Source organism: Vanessa atalanta, chromosome 19, assembly GCF_905147765.1.
Source record: "Vanessa atalanta chromosome 19, ilVanAtal1.2, whole genome shotgun sequence".
Lineage (NCBI taxonomy): Eukaryota > Metazoa > Arthropoda > Insecta > Lepidoptera > Nymphalidae > Vanessa > Vanessa atalanta.
The window spans coordinates 2,113,561-2,128,583 of NC_061889.1; the positions used below are offsets into that span (position 1 = coordinate 2,113,561).

Sequence of the window (15,023 nt, forward strand, 5' to 3'; positions counted from 1 at the left end):
AAAATGTGGTAACCTGTGATCTTATTATGGCATATTATGAAATTATATTAGACTAACATGATATGACAAATATCATAATTTTCAATCAATCAATACTTAATTTAAGGGCACAGATTATATTGCCAATGTCTCGTAGGAAAAAAAATAATAGAAAATCGGTGTTTAGTCCAGTAAGACAGTTGTTAACCTCTTTCGAAAATTCATCACCCAATAAGATGACATGAGGGATGAAAAATTGTATAGTTAGTCTTCTTTCAATGTTAAAAATATTGAAAATGATGTTAAGACTTTTGTTTATGAGTAAATCATTGTTTTATAGTACTTGTTAAAATTCATCACTTAAAAGGTTGAAATTGAGGATAAAAGTTTGGATAGAAGTGTCAATGCTAGAAATATGGAAATCTGTTTACGAGTTTAATACTGCTGTTACAGTGTTTAACGGTACAAAGCTAGTCTCATAAGAATATTTATCTAAAATAACAAACATTAACAGCCTGTAAATTTCGCACTGCTGAGCTATAGGCCTCCGCTCCCTTTGAGAAGGGAAGAAGGTTTGGAGAATGTTCCAACATGCTGCTTCAATGCGGCTTAGTGGAATTTCCTTGAAATTAGACACATGCAGGTTTCCTAGCGATATTTTCCTTCACCGCCGAGCTTGAGATGAATTATAAACTGTGTGTTTATAATTCATAATATATAGTACATGAAAATTCAGTGGTGCCTGGGTTTGAACCTGAAATCATCGTTTAAGATGCACGCGTTCTTAACACTAGGCCATCTCATCTTAAATAAAATTTTACATATACTGTATTTTCACATAATTTTATATTTTCGAGTTAATAATGTTTAATATAACATTAACATAGTAGGGGAATTCATGCAATGCTATTATCATATGTCCCCGGGAAAAGTAACAAAACGTTTGTCTTTTTAGCACATTTGTTTAAGCGATAGTTGTGTTTCTTCGTCGCGAATATTTCCTTGAAAAGAACGAATGGAAATCCCCACTGCAAATAAAGGTATTTTACGCTCAGATGATATAGTTGCTGGGTTATATAATTAACACGATGTTTTATTTATGTCTTAGTTATATATATACATATATATAAGTAAAATTATGAAGGGGATTTAGACTTCTACAAGCACTTTTGAATCGTCATTTAACGAACTATTTTAAGTAAAGCTACCACCGGTTCGGAATGTAGATTCTACCGAGTAGAACCGACAAGAAACTCAGTAGTTACTCTTTTTCAACATCTAAAAATACCGTCATGTTAGTTAAAAATTCTATATATATATATAAATAATTATATATATGTTATGTCTCCTGCCTGGAAGTCAACAAGCATTAACTCCACGCTTTTTTATCATCAATATAATCTTGTATTGATTGTATCTATTGTAAATGTGCAATCTTACTTGGATATAAGCTATTTTGATATTTTGGTAACTATCTACGACCAACCAGATATCACGTATTCTATCACCAAACAGAAATACTGAGTCTATTGATTGAGCCAGTGTCATTTTGAACACAAGGACATACATACATATCAGTTCCCAAGAATAGAGGCGCGTTGATAAAGTTAGAGATGATTAATTATATTTCTTACAATTAATCTGGGATTTCTGGCAACATTTTCTCTTTTAGGATTAGTCGTACGTTTTTATATGTCCTTTACTGTACAGAAAAAATAAATAAAGACTCAGTTTTCTTAACAGCTAACTTTAATATACCATGTAGTGCGAGGAAATACTATGAAATTAAAAGTCACTTTTACGGACGTGATACTACAGCTTTAAAATGGTTGTGTGGTTATTGTTGGTGGTTTTCATAAAATAAATAAACTTAATTAAGCAAACGTGAATATTTTTTGGAATGTAGCAACAATCGTTCGGAAAATCAACATGACGACGAATGATAGAATATCGAAAACAAAATATCATCATTGCATCCGATTCATATTACGCAATTGCGATTAAATAGCCGCTGATAAGCCAACAAATATAAATTCAATTTATCTCTTAACCGACTGAAACCAACATAATCATTATCGTTATAAACAGCGAACCTACAAACGCAATTAACTCGAAACTCATCTTGCAGTAGGGCGACCATGACCATTCAATCAGCACCCGGACATAATCATAAAGTGTCCGACACGCGGACTCGTAAATATGCGTCCGACAAACGGTCTTCTAGACATTTATTGCTCTGGATATACGCGGATGTTATGACGCAAATCGCTAGGGTGATTGTAATTGACGACGAATCGAGGCATTTAAAAATTGGATATGTTAGCGTTATGTCGAATGGTATAGGATGTAATGAGAATATTAGAAATTTGAGTGTTATGACTATTACGTATAAGGATAATTGCAAAACAGAGTTGAATGTAGGGTTTTGTGAAATCCTATCTAGGTACAAACTAATCATGTATTTTGCCACCAAACAGCAATACTTAGTGTTGTGATATTCGGATTTTAAGGGTGAGTGAGTCAGTAAAACTACAAACACAAGGGACATTATATTTAAGTTCCTAAGGTCGGTTTCACATATGACAATGTAGGAAATGATAACAATATTGAAAACAGTGCCATTTTCTATGGGTAGTAATGACTACCTATCATCAGGTAAATAATAAAGAATTACGAATAGGTTATTCAAATTTTCCAAGCAATTAAAATCGGTTTTGCAGCGCTGGCAAAGACTATTTTGTCTCAGTTAGAATACATTCCGCATCGACGATATATTACTTATAAAAAACACATTTTTCTTGGAATGGAATGTATCGAGGCTTGGAATGGAAATATTTGAATTGTAAGTATAACCATTTATATTTTCTTTTACGGTTATTGGTTACTCACACATAGTAAAGTCATTATAACAACAAGAAATGATAACTGAAAATTTTGCAAATCTCTTATCAAAGATCATAGCTATCAAACCCATTCGTATCTAGATAATATGGCATTGTAGCGTAAATAACGACTATCGATAAAAGTATAAAACGAACTGCCACTATACGGAGATGTCCAATAAACGTCAACTGGTATAATGACGTCACGCTCGCAGAGCGTTTCCGAAATATTTTTACGAATGCACGGTGCACGACTCGTAAAAGGTTTACGATCGGCTTCCGAACGAACCAAGGTTTATTAATCCACACTATTATACTCTGTAATACCCTTGCGTGTATTGAAATAAATATATCGGCCATATATTCTATATATTTTGTCATCAGATAATGATGATTTTTCTAAGGTGATAGACGTCGATTTTATTGCCTCGTTGGTTAAATGTCTAGGTGTGAGTTCAAAGTTCAAACCAAAGATTGGGCCGATAAAAAATTATGCAATTTGACATTAGAATTTCTAAGTAGCCGCACGGTGTCTCGAAGTTGGAAGTGTGCACATACTCGTGCCTCGATAATCACGTAGTGCAGTGCATGCAATTAAATAGATGAACGCTTGCCCAGATTTTAAATAAAATAATTGTGTACTCAATTAGGGCTGTATTCGATTGACAAAACATGGTACGTCATTTGTTGTTGATTTTTAAATAATTCAATGGTTATTTACAGCCTTTTCAAACATACATTCAATATATCTAACGCAATAAGGTTTAATTAAACAGCGAAAATTATAACCATATGAAATCGTTATCAATGCATAGCATCTAATTAGAGGACAAGCAAACAAATGGAGTCCGGCAATTTCAATTCCTTGCTTAATTAAGTGTAATTCAAAATGATCGCATTCAAATACACGCAAATCAAAGTGCCCGTATCTTCGCTATGGGAAAGTAGAGCGGGCAGTGAATAGATGATTATTATTTGGGGTCATTTGGACGGGACAAAAGCTAGATGGACGTACACCCCTTTATTGAGACAGATTTCGATGGTATGGAGTAGTCTACTGATCTTTGATTTTTATTTCTAATACTTCATCGTCTTGTTTTAGTATTATAAAATTCAATTTTTCATTACAAAGACGTTGGATTATTATTATCGAAGATATTAATAACAAATATATATACAAGGTAGCTACTTTTAATTTAACATTTATGTTATAAATAATTATATGTAAACAAGATCATACAAATACCTATTTTCTGAGCCCTAACTTTGTATTGATTCCAGTCTTTTCAAGAATAAAGCAGAAAATATTTTTTAAACCAATCAAAATTCAAAAAGCTCCATTCAACTCCCTGTTAAAAATTCCTAAAACTCATTCATACGACCAAATGGAGTGGACAGTTTTTTCCTATTTCGCAATTGATAGCCGCCAGCTAAGAGCAATTAAGAGAGCGCGCGCACGCCGCATATTTTAAACATTCCTTTTATTATGTAGATTAACGTATTGACTTACCACGCCTTGTTCCGCTGGACTCTCGATAATGTACCTCTGACCCTTGTTCTATTTATACTTTAACACGCTTATTCTTAATGACATAAAGATCAGTTTTGAATGAAAATATTTTCGGTTCTAATTTATTTTATTACATACATTAAGGTCACTTTAAGGTGGTACTGCTTTGTATTGAATTTAATTTTAGAGTTAATACCATAAACATTATCAAAGAGTTCTGTACACAATATAGAACCTATTTTAGTGTTGCTAAAAATAACCAGGAAAACGGTTACTTAAATAACGGTTAAAATTGGAAATAACTTTCTTTTAATGTTTATAATTGTAATGAAATAGGACGGTTTCATAAAAAACAATACGCTACAGTAATCAATGTTTAAAAAAATTGACCACGTGTCATTATGACCTTAAGAACACAGTGAGTCATAACAATGATATGCACCCTTCATCGTGTCCTACCGAGCGTATAAGCACCTGGTCACCCTAGTCACTGACTAGAATATAATTTTGAACTTTATTTCTTCGTTATAGAACGTATATTAATATATTCAATGATGGACAGGTGTAAAATCTTGAATGAACGTTGAATACCTAGGAAAGTAAGAAATGTGCAGCTTTTTTGCATAATTATTATTAATATTATACAGCGATACACCACTAATCTATTTCCTATTTATAAATACGAATATTATGGATAAATTAATGATGCGGTTACACTTACCTACTATGCATATTATAGAATATTGAAAACCAAAAAATGTACAAAAAAAATATAATAAATACGTCACAAGAAAAAAGAATTTAGTAATTAATTAAACCATGCATAATCTTTTCAGGAACTTGTCAAATAATTAAGGAAATAAATCTCGAAATTCAAGATACAATTTTAAAATAACACACTTTACATAATATTACTTACGTTAAACATAATATTATAGTTACAAATCGCACGTGCCTTCTTTCATATAAAACACAAATCGCTTAACAACAACCATAAGCTAAAGAAAATATATAAGAAAAACTGCCCAGTGGTGCGTTACAGCTAACATTACCGTTTAAACATCTGCCGTGACCTTTAACCGCATGAACGGTATGAACAGTGACCACACCTTGTAATTATAATGGCACACGTATGTGGGTGCAAAAAGTAATCAGACATTACTACAGTGACATTTCTATATAGTATATGAAAAATTATAGATTAATCTTTTTCAAACGAAATCGTTTTGAAGTATTCAACACGAAGTGTCAGATTTTTGACAAAAAGTAACGAAGTTGAATAATATGCTGTTTTAGATCTATCAATATATTTAAAATAAGTGCTTCAATTAATATCATAGTATTAATCTATACTAATATTATAAAGGAATATTTTTTTGTATGAAGGGGTTAATCTCCGAAACTAATGTCCGAACCTCCAATACATCTTTGACGAAGGTCTTATTGGGATGTACTTACAAAATAAGACATAACATATTTAGAGATTTTATTAGAGCCCGTAGTTTGTGCTACTACTTTAGTTAGTGTTCGTGATTGCGTAGTTATAAACTCTAAAAAATCTTCTATGATAGTATATTTAATAAAATGTAGGTATTGCCTACCATTTGTAAGAAATTTTATTGCTCAAATAGCTCTTCTAATTTTAAAATATTTATTAAGAGGTTCAATGGCCAAGGTGACGTCATCGTAAGTCCAAAAAAATTGCACTCTCGGTTTTCATACTATCTAATGAACATTTGTATCTTTCTTGCTCTAAACTGTGTAAGACCATCACTTTGATGGGAGACACGTAGCTCAGATTAAAGAACTTATATTACAATCCAACGGATTAAGACGAGTTGTTTAAACAAGTAAAAATATATTATTTTTTTTATATTAAAATAGTTTGCTTGAATTCTGCCTTTTAGATTTATTATTTTAAAACACAGATTGTTTCTCGACGTTTTCTCAAAAAGTAAAATAATCTAACGTTACTTTTTGAATTGATACAAATTTTAAAATTCAATTCCATTGTTTATAAAATTAACGACGAACAACATTACCGTACTCGTAGAATACTCTCTTATTTGAATAGTACTATGTAACGGTAGGTAAAAGTTAGTGACAGCTGCGCTTAGCTATTAGTTCTGTGCCTTGCGATTTATGCGGGACTGTTCATGTATTACCAATTATTACTAGTACCTCCTATTACCGAACAAAATTATTATAAAGACTAGATGAAAAACCCGCTTCGCTCGGGTGAAATTAATAAAAGTAAACAAATACGGTTTATCGTTTACATTTCATATAACGTTTTTTATAAATTTTGTGATTATCAAACATCTATGTGTATTTTCTTTTTAGGTGGTGAAAACTAAAACTAATCATTCTTTACACAGCTTTCTGAACGCACCCGTAAACGTCAAACATCTCGATTAAACTGTCAGGTCATTGAATTTTATTGGTTTAATATCGAAATATCTCGATTATACGAATTTTGCGGATATATATTGTGATCTAGAAATAATTATTTCTACGATTGGTTCTATTGTAGACCTGCACGGTATTATTAATAAAGATTATGTTTAATAATAACTTAATTATGATGCATTAAAGGTTTTTTAGATTTAAATAAATTGTGTAGAATAATTATGTTCTTTTGATTATTATTTAATGGCAAACTATAATGCTTATATTGTTAGCTATTTTTATACAATGAAGCGTTATTCTTCCTTTTTTTAACTAAACATGTTATAAAACATAAGAATAATACCTAAATCGGTAAAGGCCATTGATCAGAAGGCGACAAGAAAAGCTACAACTTACATACTTCTTCATAAAAATAGAGTAAAATGTATTAAAATGACATATTACCAGTATATTTATACATTTTATATATTTAAAAAAATTAATAAAGTATCAGATACGCTGATCAAAGTATGATTAGCTAATTTACCTTAAATCTAAATGGTGATTGGTCGATTGCAGTCGATGAGCCAATAAGCGTCCAATGAATGTTAACAATTAAATATTTATGTAAACTAACCAATGGATGAAAAGGAATATACCAGTGGCTAAAAAGTTAGTTTTCTTTCATTTTCACAGAGGTAGACTGTCAAATGAGCCAAATGGTTAATGGGGTGACCATAGACATTGGCATGGTAAGTAATATCATCTTCTTATATTATCTTGGCTAACATGGTTATTTTGTAGTTGATTTCCAAAACATGCAGGATCTACACAAATAATACAATATATTACTTGAAGTAGTATAAAGTGTTAGAGCACTTCCACTGGATTAACGCTGCTATTAATATTGAAGATCGGAGATGGTAGTGTACAATTTGGAAAGATTCCAAACTTTACATTTGAGTAAATTTATTTTCCGTCTAAATTTCGTATTCCACCTGAATTTAAAGAAAAGGCTCACTTTTATTTTGGGCTTCCTCATTCGTCCCCGCAAAATGCAAAACACGGAACGCGCAATCAGCAATCCCGGCTAGATTAGTCGCCCCACTGCAATCCTAAATTAAATCCATCCCAGAAAATTGTGACAAACACCATCCGTCATCCGACCCCTCATTTGCATGAGAAAAACTGTTGAAGAACAACTATTTATCAAATGGCAAGAGGACTTCCGGCGGCCATGACAGTAGGCGCGACGAATTTCCGCCATCTTTGCTAGGATCGTGGCATATCCGGTTTTGAAAATGTTCTGCGTAATTATTTCTAGAAGTGGCATAATTTTGTTTTTTTTTTTTGTTATTTTAGTGAGTTAGCCCGTTTTATATTTGACCTTTTTTGATTTTTATTTTTGTGTCAGAACAATTTTAAGTATGACACACAAAACTAACCTGTCCTAACCTGTCACTGTAGTTTCAGAAAACATAATTATTCAGTAGTATTTACTTTTGTAAAGGCGCATTTTAAGCTTACCTTTGTTTTGATCTTTTCCAGTCGCCTTTCTCTCAGCGTTGATTCCTGATTGGGGAGCGATCTCCATTAAGATAATTTAGTGGTTCTCTCTCGATGAAATATACACGCTGAATACGGATTCTGATTGCAGCCTGATGTTGTTATCTTGATGTTCGCCATTTTGTCTCTACCTGTTTTCCTAATCGTTTGTGATTTGTGGTAAGTTCGCATTTATTTTTCAAAAGCAATAGTCGCGTCTATTTCTATTTGGAATTATTTATATTAAAATTTAAATGTTTTTCTTTGAGCAATATTATTTTATAATAAAATTAAATATTTATATGGATAATTTTAGTACTATTAAATACGACCTATTTAAATTATTTCTTCTAGTCTTAGTGTGAAGTGACACATCGTCTATACATAAAAATCTTACCTATCTCTAAATATTTTTTTTTTTGTATACATAACTTTCAATTAAAAAATGGAAAATTTTAAAGTAAAATCTAAATTGAATTTTTCAAAAAAATATTTCATCATCATCTCTTAACCACTCCTCAATAGTTACTACTCTTTTATATATTAGGTAATCGACGTATACTAAAATTTTCTCAAACATTAGAACTTATTGTCCACAAACTTTTATCCCCAATTTTACCTACGTATTGATTGAATGCCATATTTGACCTTTAAATATGAATTATTTTTATTCAAACTTTCATCTTAAATTTCACCCTCTTCAGAGATTAATTTTCAGAAAATCACTGGTGAACAACTGGCTTCACCTAACTCACTATCTACAAAATGCCTTTATATAATTTTTCATCAGAATATCATACATACATACTATTTAACCCTCTTAGGATTTTGAAAAATCTTTCCTTGGTGCCGTGAGGAATTCCTCTGCAAAATTTCGTCCCATTAGACCCATCAGGTTATGTTGTGCGTTGCAAATCTAAATGTATTCATGTACTATTGATAAAAATATTTCATACGTTTAATTTGCGTAAGTTGAACACACCTGTTATCAGTAGCCCGGTTAAGCTTAAGATAATGTTACAAAATTTCGTCGCTCTATACATACCTTCGATAGCTCAGTTGGTAGAGCGGTGGACTGTAGAGTTACTGATATAGCTATCCATAGGTCGCTGGTTCAAATCCGGCTCGAAGGAGTAATATTTTTGTTTTGTGTATTTTTATAATATTAATACTTGAAAAAATAAAATATTTCATAGAAGGATTCGTTTAGTTATATTATAATAATAACATAATTTATAATATTTCATACATAATATTATTAGCTAAAATAAGATATAAATTCGATATAAATTCAATATAAAATATTTTAAATATGTTATCAAATAAATCATTAATTATATGAAATCTAAGAGAGTAAAAGAAACTTAATTAAATTACTCCCCAATGCGAAATACTCCTGAAAACCCGCAAACAATTTACAGAAAATTGGATTCAGAGATACAAAGACTTAACCCTCAACTGCAATACAATTTCTGAATCCCGGAAGCAAGATGAATCAATTACAAGAAAACCCCATTGTCGACTCTTGAAGAATTAATTCAAAAATCTGTCTTTTATTGAATTTGATACATTTAGTTGTGACGGTAAATTATTCTAATAGCTAATGTCTAAAATAAACTATAACTAGTTTCAAATATCTAGAGCCGAGATGGCCTATTATACCTTAGGCATTTTGTAAGTGTACCGCTAAGCAGCAATATTTTATCTTACGATCTATTCGGTAAGTCAGTCAGTTTGTGTGCATAATAATTTAAATTTAGAACTAGAATTGGCAATGCAAGAAGCAGCCAATATTCTTACCACATCTGTCTTTGAGTAATGATTTACTATCAACTATGTCTTCAGTCACTTATCACCCTCTTCTTTTTATTTTAACGTTCTAAAATTAAATATTTAAAAGTTGAATAATGTCATTCCAATTTTAAATATTATGTGTATCGCGTCAAAATCTTATCGTAATCTTGTCGTTAATGCGAAACGGTCGCGTTGAATCTATGAACAAGACCAATTATGCGCAAATGAAGTTAACCCTTTAGAAGCTCTGTAAAACTTTTTAATTGCTGTTAAATCGAAAAGGGATCGTACAAAAAACGGCTTATTCCATTGTTGGTCGTGGATGTCATTAATCTATGTGGGTGGGTGCAATTTCATGCCATCGACTATTGTTATTAGATGTTTTGTATTTTAACTGAGTTTTGACAGTGACGGGTAATGTACGACACTTGATTTTTATTGTACATTTTAGGTTTATTGTTTTATTTTTACATATGTTACACATTTTCATGAAACAAAAAGCTCACGATACACCAAACCTGCCTGTACCTATAATTATATTTTATTAGGACTACTAGTAGAGAACTATTGATGAACATAGGTATTCCTATAGAGGTATTATTAGGTCATTTAGCATGAACATTAATGTTTTTTTTTTTTTAATATTACACTTTGGACTATACTATAAGGCAAAATGTTATGTGTGAAGGTTAATATAATATTTAAAAAAAGCGAGTCGTCATTTCTATTGTTATATTTATACAGATATAAAGCAGCGTTCCAAGCATTAAGCTGATACAATTAATATGCATAGAAAGGGTTAACGCTGGTCAAATTCGCCACGCACTGGGTATTTATATCTTGATCCATCAGCGGTGACGGGTTAAGATGAATCAGTGGCATGATGGAGGGTCGTATATAATTGTGCCGCTCAAAGTTTCAAACGTTTTTATAAAACGAAATACCAAAGCTATTAAAAATATTTAGAAAATTAATAGTTACAACTTCATAATAATGTAAAAAAATATGTTAAATTTATTAATCACAAGAAAGTTAGCTAACTTTACAAAACCCCCGTAAATTTCGATTAATTTAAAATACATTACCTAATAAAAAAATTGATTCATAATATTTTTTTATGGATATGAAAAAAAAGGAATTATATTCATTGTATACATATATTATATTTATAATAGATATGTATATCGAATAGTTCAAAATATAACAATGAGAAATTATTGTAAAATGACAAAATATTTTCCCATTTTTATGAATAGTAATAAACAAACAGAAATTATTACAATTATTATTATTATATTTAAATGTATTGATGGCGTTGGTAATTATTTAAAAACATGCAAATTACAAAATTTGACAACCAAAAGTTTGAGAGCCTTTTCCGGCTTGTGATTTATTTAGACTCGCAGTTGAAGGGTTAAGTCACCATTAATTAACGGTATTCGAGCATCAGTTCGTTAAAAGAAAAGATTAAAACTGGAATTTGAAACCTTACCCAAATGCAAAGAGATTTTGTATTAATTACTCAAGTTGTATAGTTAATTTAAAACAAAGGAGGTATATTTTTATTTTAAAAAATACCTACATATTATAATGTTGTATTTTAATATATATTGCTATATGACTTTTGTCGGAATTTAAGTTTAGTAAATTTTTCTAAACAAACAGTCAAAAAGTAAGTGATTTTTCTTGATTTCATTTTAGTTTAAATATTCTAAATAATTTAATAAGATTATGTCAAAGTTTCATTATATGTATGCAAATTTTCAACATTTATATAGTAGGTAATTGTGTGGTAAGCGAAATATATCTTTAAAATTTGAATCAGTGTCAGCCAACGTCCATACCACGTTGAATACACCGGTTCTCGTCCGATCACCGAAGTTAAGCAACGTCGGGCGCGTTCAGTACTTGGATGGGTGACCGCCTGGGAACACCGCGTGTCGTTGGCCTTTTGAAATTTTTTTTTATTTACAAAATAAAATTTAACAGGTTTTAATTATATATTATTTTTTTGGAAAAGTAAACATCATTTTTTATTTTCTTACATAACTGAAAGGTTACAATTATTGTTAACTTTTTAAAATATTACTTACGCTGATCTTTTATTTAACAACATTAAACATTTCTCTTCGTATGTAATAGTACAAAAAAATTATAACTACCTAATTTATTATTATGAAAAGAAAATAATGAATTATGAACAATTTATATTGAATGCGCCTGATCATTATTTTTATCAATATTACTCTACGACGTTTCCTTACATCTTATTTTAGAAATGATGAATAATATGATTTATTTAGGTTAGTCGCAGACACCCATATTACCAGCCAATTACATTTTAAATATATATTTAACCTTCAAGCTTAAAATATTCTCATTAGCATAATCTCCTATGGAACAATCAACAAACAGTTAGGCGAAATATTCTCCAAAAAAAATGCTGTATTTTACTCTTTAGCCATAAATGTCACTAGGACTTATATATTATTCCAAATTGAATATACAGGTCAGGAATAGAAAAGATTGGTGAAAGATTTCGATAGTCTACAATATTCCAAAATAGATTGTAACGTAACGGTATTTACAATTCTATGGTGAACCAAACTCCACTTACATATCAAGTTTCTAGCAAGAACTGTTCCAAACGTTTTCTTCAAAAACAATTTATTACAATAATGTACAGCTTGCCTTTAAGTTAATAAAATAACGATAAATTATATGCCTTGGCTTCTATCTCATACTTATTACCAATGACCTAAGACACAACAAAATTAATTAAAGAATTTAAATAATGACTTCAAGTCAAAACTAGTAATATTATATAAAAAATTATACGTCACGTGGTTGTCATTAATTAAATGACTAGTTTCGCACGCGATAGTGACCATCTCCTATTACAAGGATGATACACTAATGACCCGCATTGTGAATATTATATCCATGTGTGCATATATATGTACTCAATACACACATACATGTGTGGTCTGTTTTTATAATCGTGTGCATTTGACAAAAAAATACTGAAATTATGCTGTCAAGTTTAGAACGTAATAACATTTAGAAAAAGAAAATGAGATAGTATCAATACGAATGGGAAGCTCCTTCAAATTCGTTATACATACTGTAGTATATATTATCTGTGTATTTATTTAGCTGTCAGCTCGGTTTGCAGACACACCGTCTTCACCGCGCGCCAATTTTTATATATCTTATTTTCCCGCGCTTTCCGCGATGTGTGTCATTCGAGATGACAGATACATAAATACACAGATAATATATACTTGTATAAAATATAAATGTAATACTAATTATGTTATTACAGATCTGTGTACACTACACATACTGTACTTAATGGTAAAAAATATATATATAAATGTTAATAATATATTATAACAATGTAAAATATTTTATATGGGTCGCAACGAGAGACCACCTCCATATATTCAAATGTATGTTCAATTGATTGGTAGAAACTTAAATAAAAATTCCTTGTAATTAATAAAATAAGACTTAAAATAATAATTGTATTATTATTTTAAGTCTTATTTACGTATGATTATGTACTTACTCCATAAACAAATATATACCTATTTATATACATTAACAAAATAAGTATATATTTCTATATATACTTATTTTGTTAATGTATATTTGAAGATGAAGAAAAAAACTACACGCGTATTAATACATTTCACAAACTCAAATAATCTGTTGCATAAATTAGTATGCAGATGATCTAAATTAAAGTGAATTTGATTGATTGGTCTCATAATACACCCGCATGGTGTAAAATTTGCTCAACAATTGGGCACTTAACAAACATTTTTATATTTGTAAAACGCTTGTTTTGACTAGTGTTGTTGTTAAGCAGTTATTTATTATTCTTTTATAGAAAAGTGCCAAGAAAATGCCATACTTACAAACTGGTTTTACAACCTTTCATTTAACTTTACAGGATTGTATTCAAATTTTGTTAAAACAAAAGTAAAACTCAGCTAAATCGTAACTGAAGGCCGATGTTACTTATTTATATCAATTATGATATTATCCCGATTATATTCTGATCCAAATTCGACCGAATTGCAACTGAACTGTTATGAACCGAATACGAAAATGGATTCAATTGCGATATAGTGACAATTTGTTAGTAAAATTGGCGCCCAGTTCCACATTACCGATAGATCTGATCGAATTGGATGAAGACGAAGATAAAGTTGGTCAAAAAGTGTTTCCAGGATATGGATCTGAAAAATCGCTCTGGAGAATTGACCACGTTTGCTTGAGAAATCTGATAAGATTTACTCTATCTAAAAGTTAGCGATTACTATCATGAATGATTAGTCAGGGCATATTATTAAAACTTTATTAATTTAAAAATGGAATTGTACGAATAAATACGGTCTCGAATAGACATACAAAAAAAATATTAAAAAAAATAAAGACCGTCTTCAGAAACACCAAGATGCTGAGCAAAAAAAAATGTTGGTAACATTAACACAATTATGATTTCCTACCCAAACCAATTTTATTTTACAATACCACTACAAAAATCAACTAAACTAAACAACGATATACTTTGTAATCACTGTATTATCACTTTTTAATTACAGGAATTATACGTATTTAAAAAAAAATGGCTAGAACTAAAAAAGGCCAACGACACGCGGTGTTCCCAGGCGGTCACCCATCCAAGTACTGAACGCGCCCGACGTTGCTTAACTTCGGTGATCGGACGAGAACCGGTGTATTCAACGTGGTATGGACGTTGGCAACGGTATTGAAGAAAATAACTTTAATGTTAGTCATATTGGCACCAAAATTATGAAAGAAATTATACCAAATATAGATTTAATATTTATTTTCGTAACTTTTTTAATATAATACTTTTTGAGTGGCTACATATAAATAAAAATGTCGTCCGG

The 15,023-nt window shown here is 30.4% G+C and overlaps 3 non-coding genes across 3 annotated transcripts; 2 read left to right on the forward strand and 1 right to left on the reverse strand.

Annotated features, from left to right (window-relative positions):
* The first annotated feature begins 9,348 nt into the window (after positions 1–9,348).
* On the forward strand, positions 9,349–9,437 carry Trnay-gua. Its single transcript is given in 2 exon segments — positions 9,349–9,385; positions 9,402–9,437. It is a non-coding gene; the product is annotated as a tRNA-Tyr (tRNA).
* A 2,491-nt stretch (positions 9,438–11,928) lies between these two features.
* On the forward strand, positions 11,929–12,047 carry LOC125071613. The gene has a single exon (XR_007119925.1). It is a non-coding gene; the product is annotated as a 5S ribosomal RNA (ribosomal RNA).
* A 2,705-nt stretch (positions 12,048–14,752) lies between these two features.
* On the reverse strand, positions 14,753–14,871 carry LOC125071620. Its single transcript, XR_007119932.1, has one exon. It is a non-coding gene; the product is annotated as a 5S ribosomal RNA (ribosomal RNA).
* Positions 14,872–15,023: the final 152 nt, after the last annotated feature.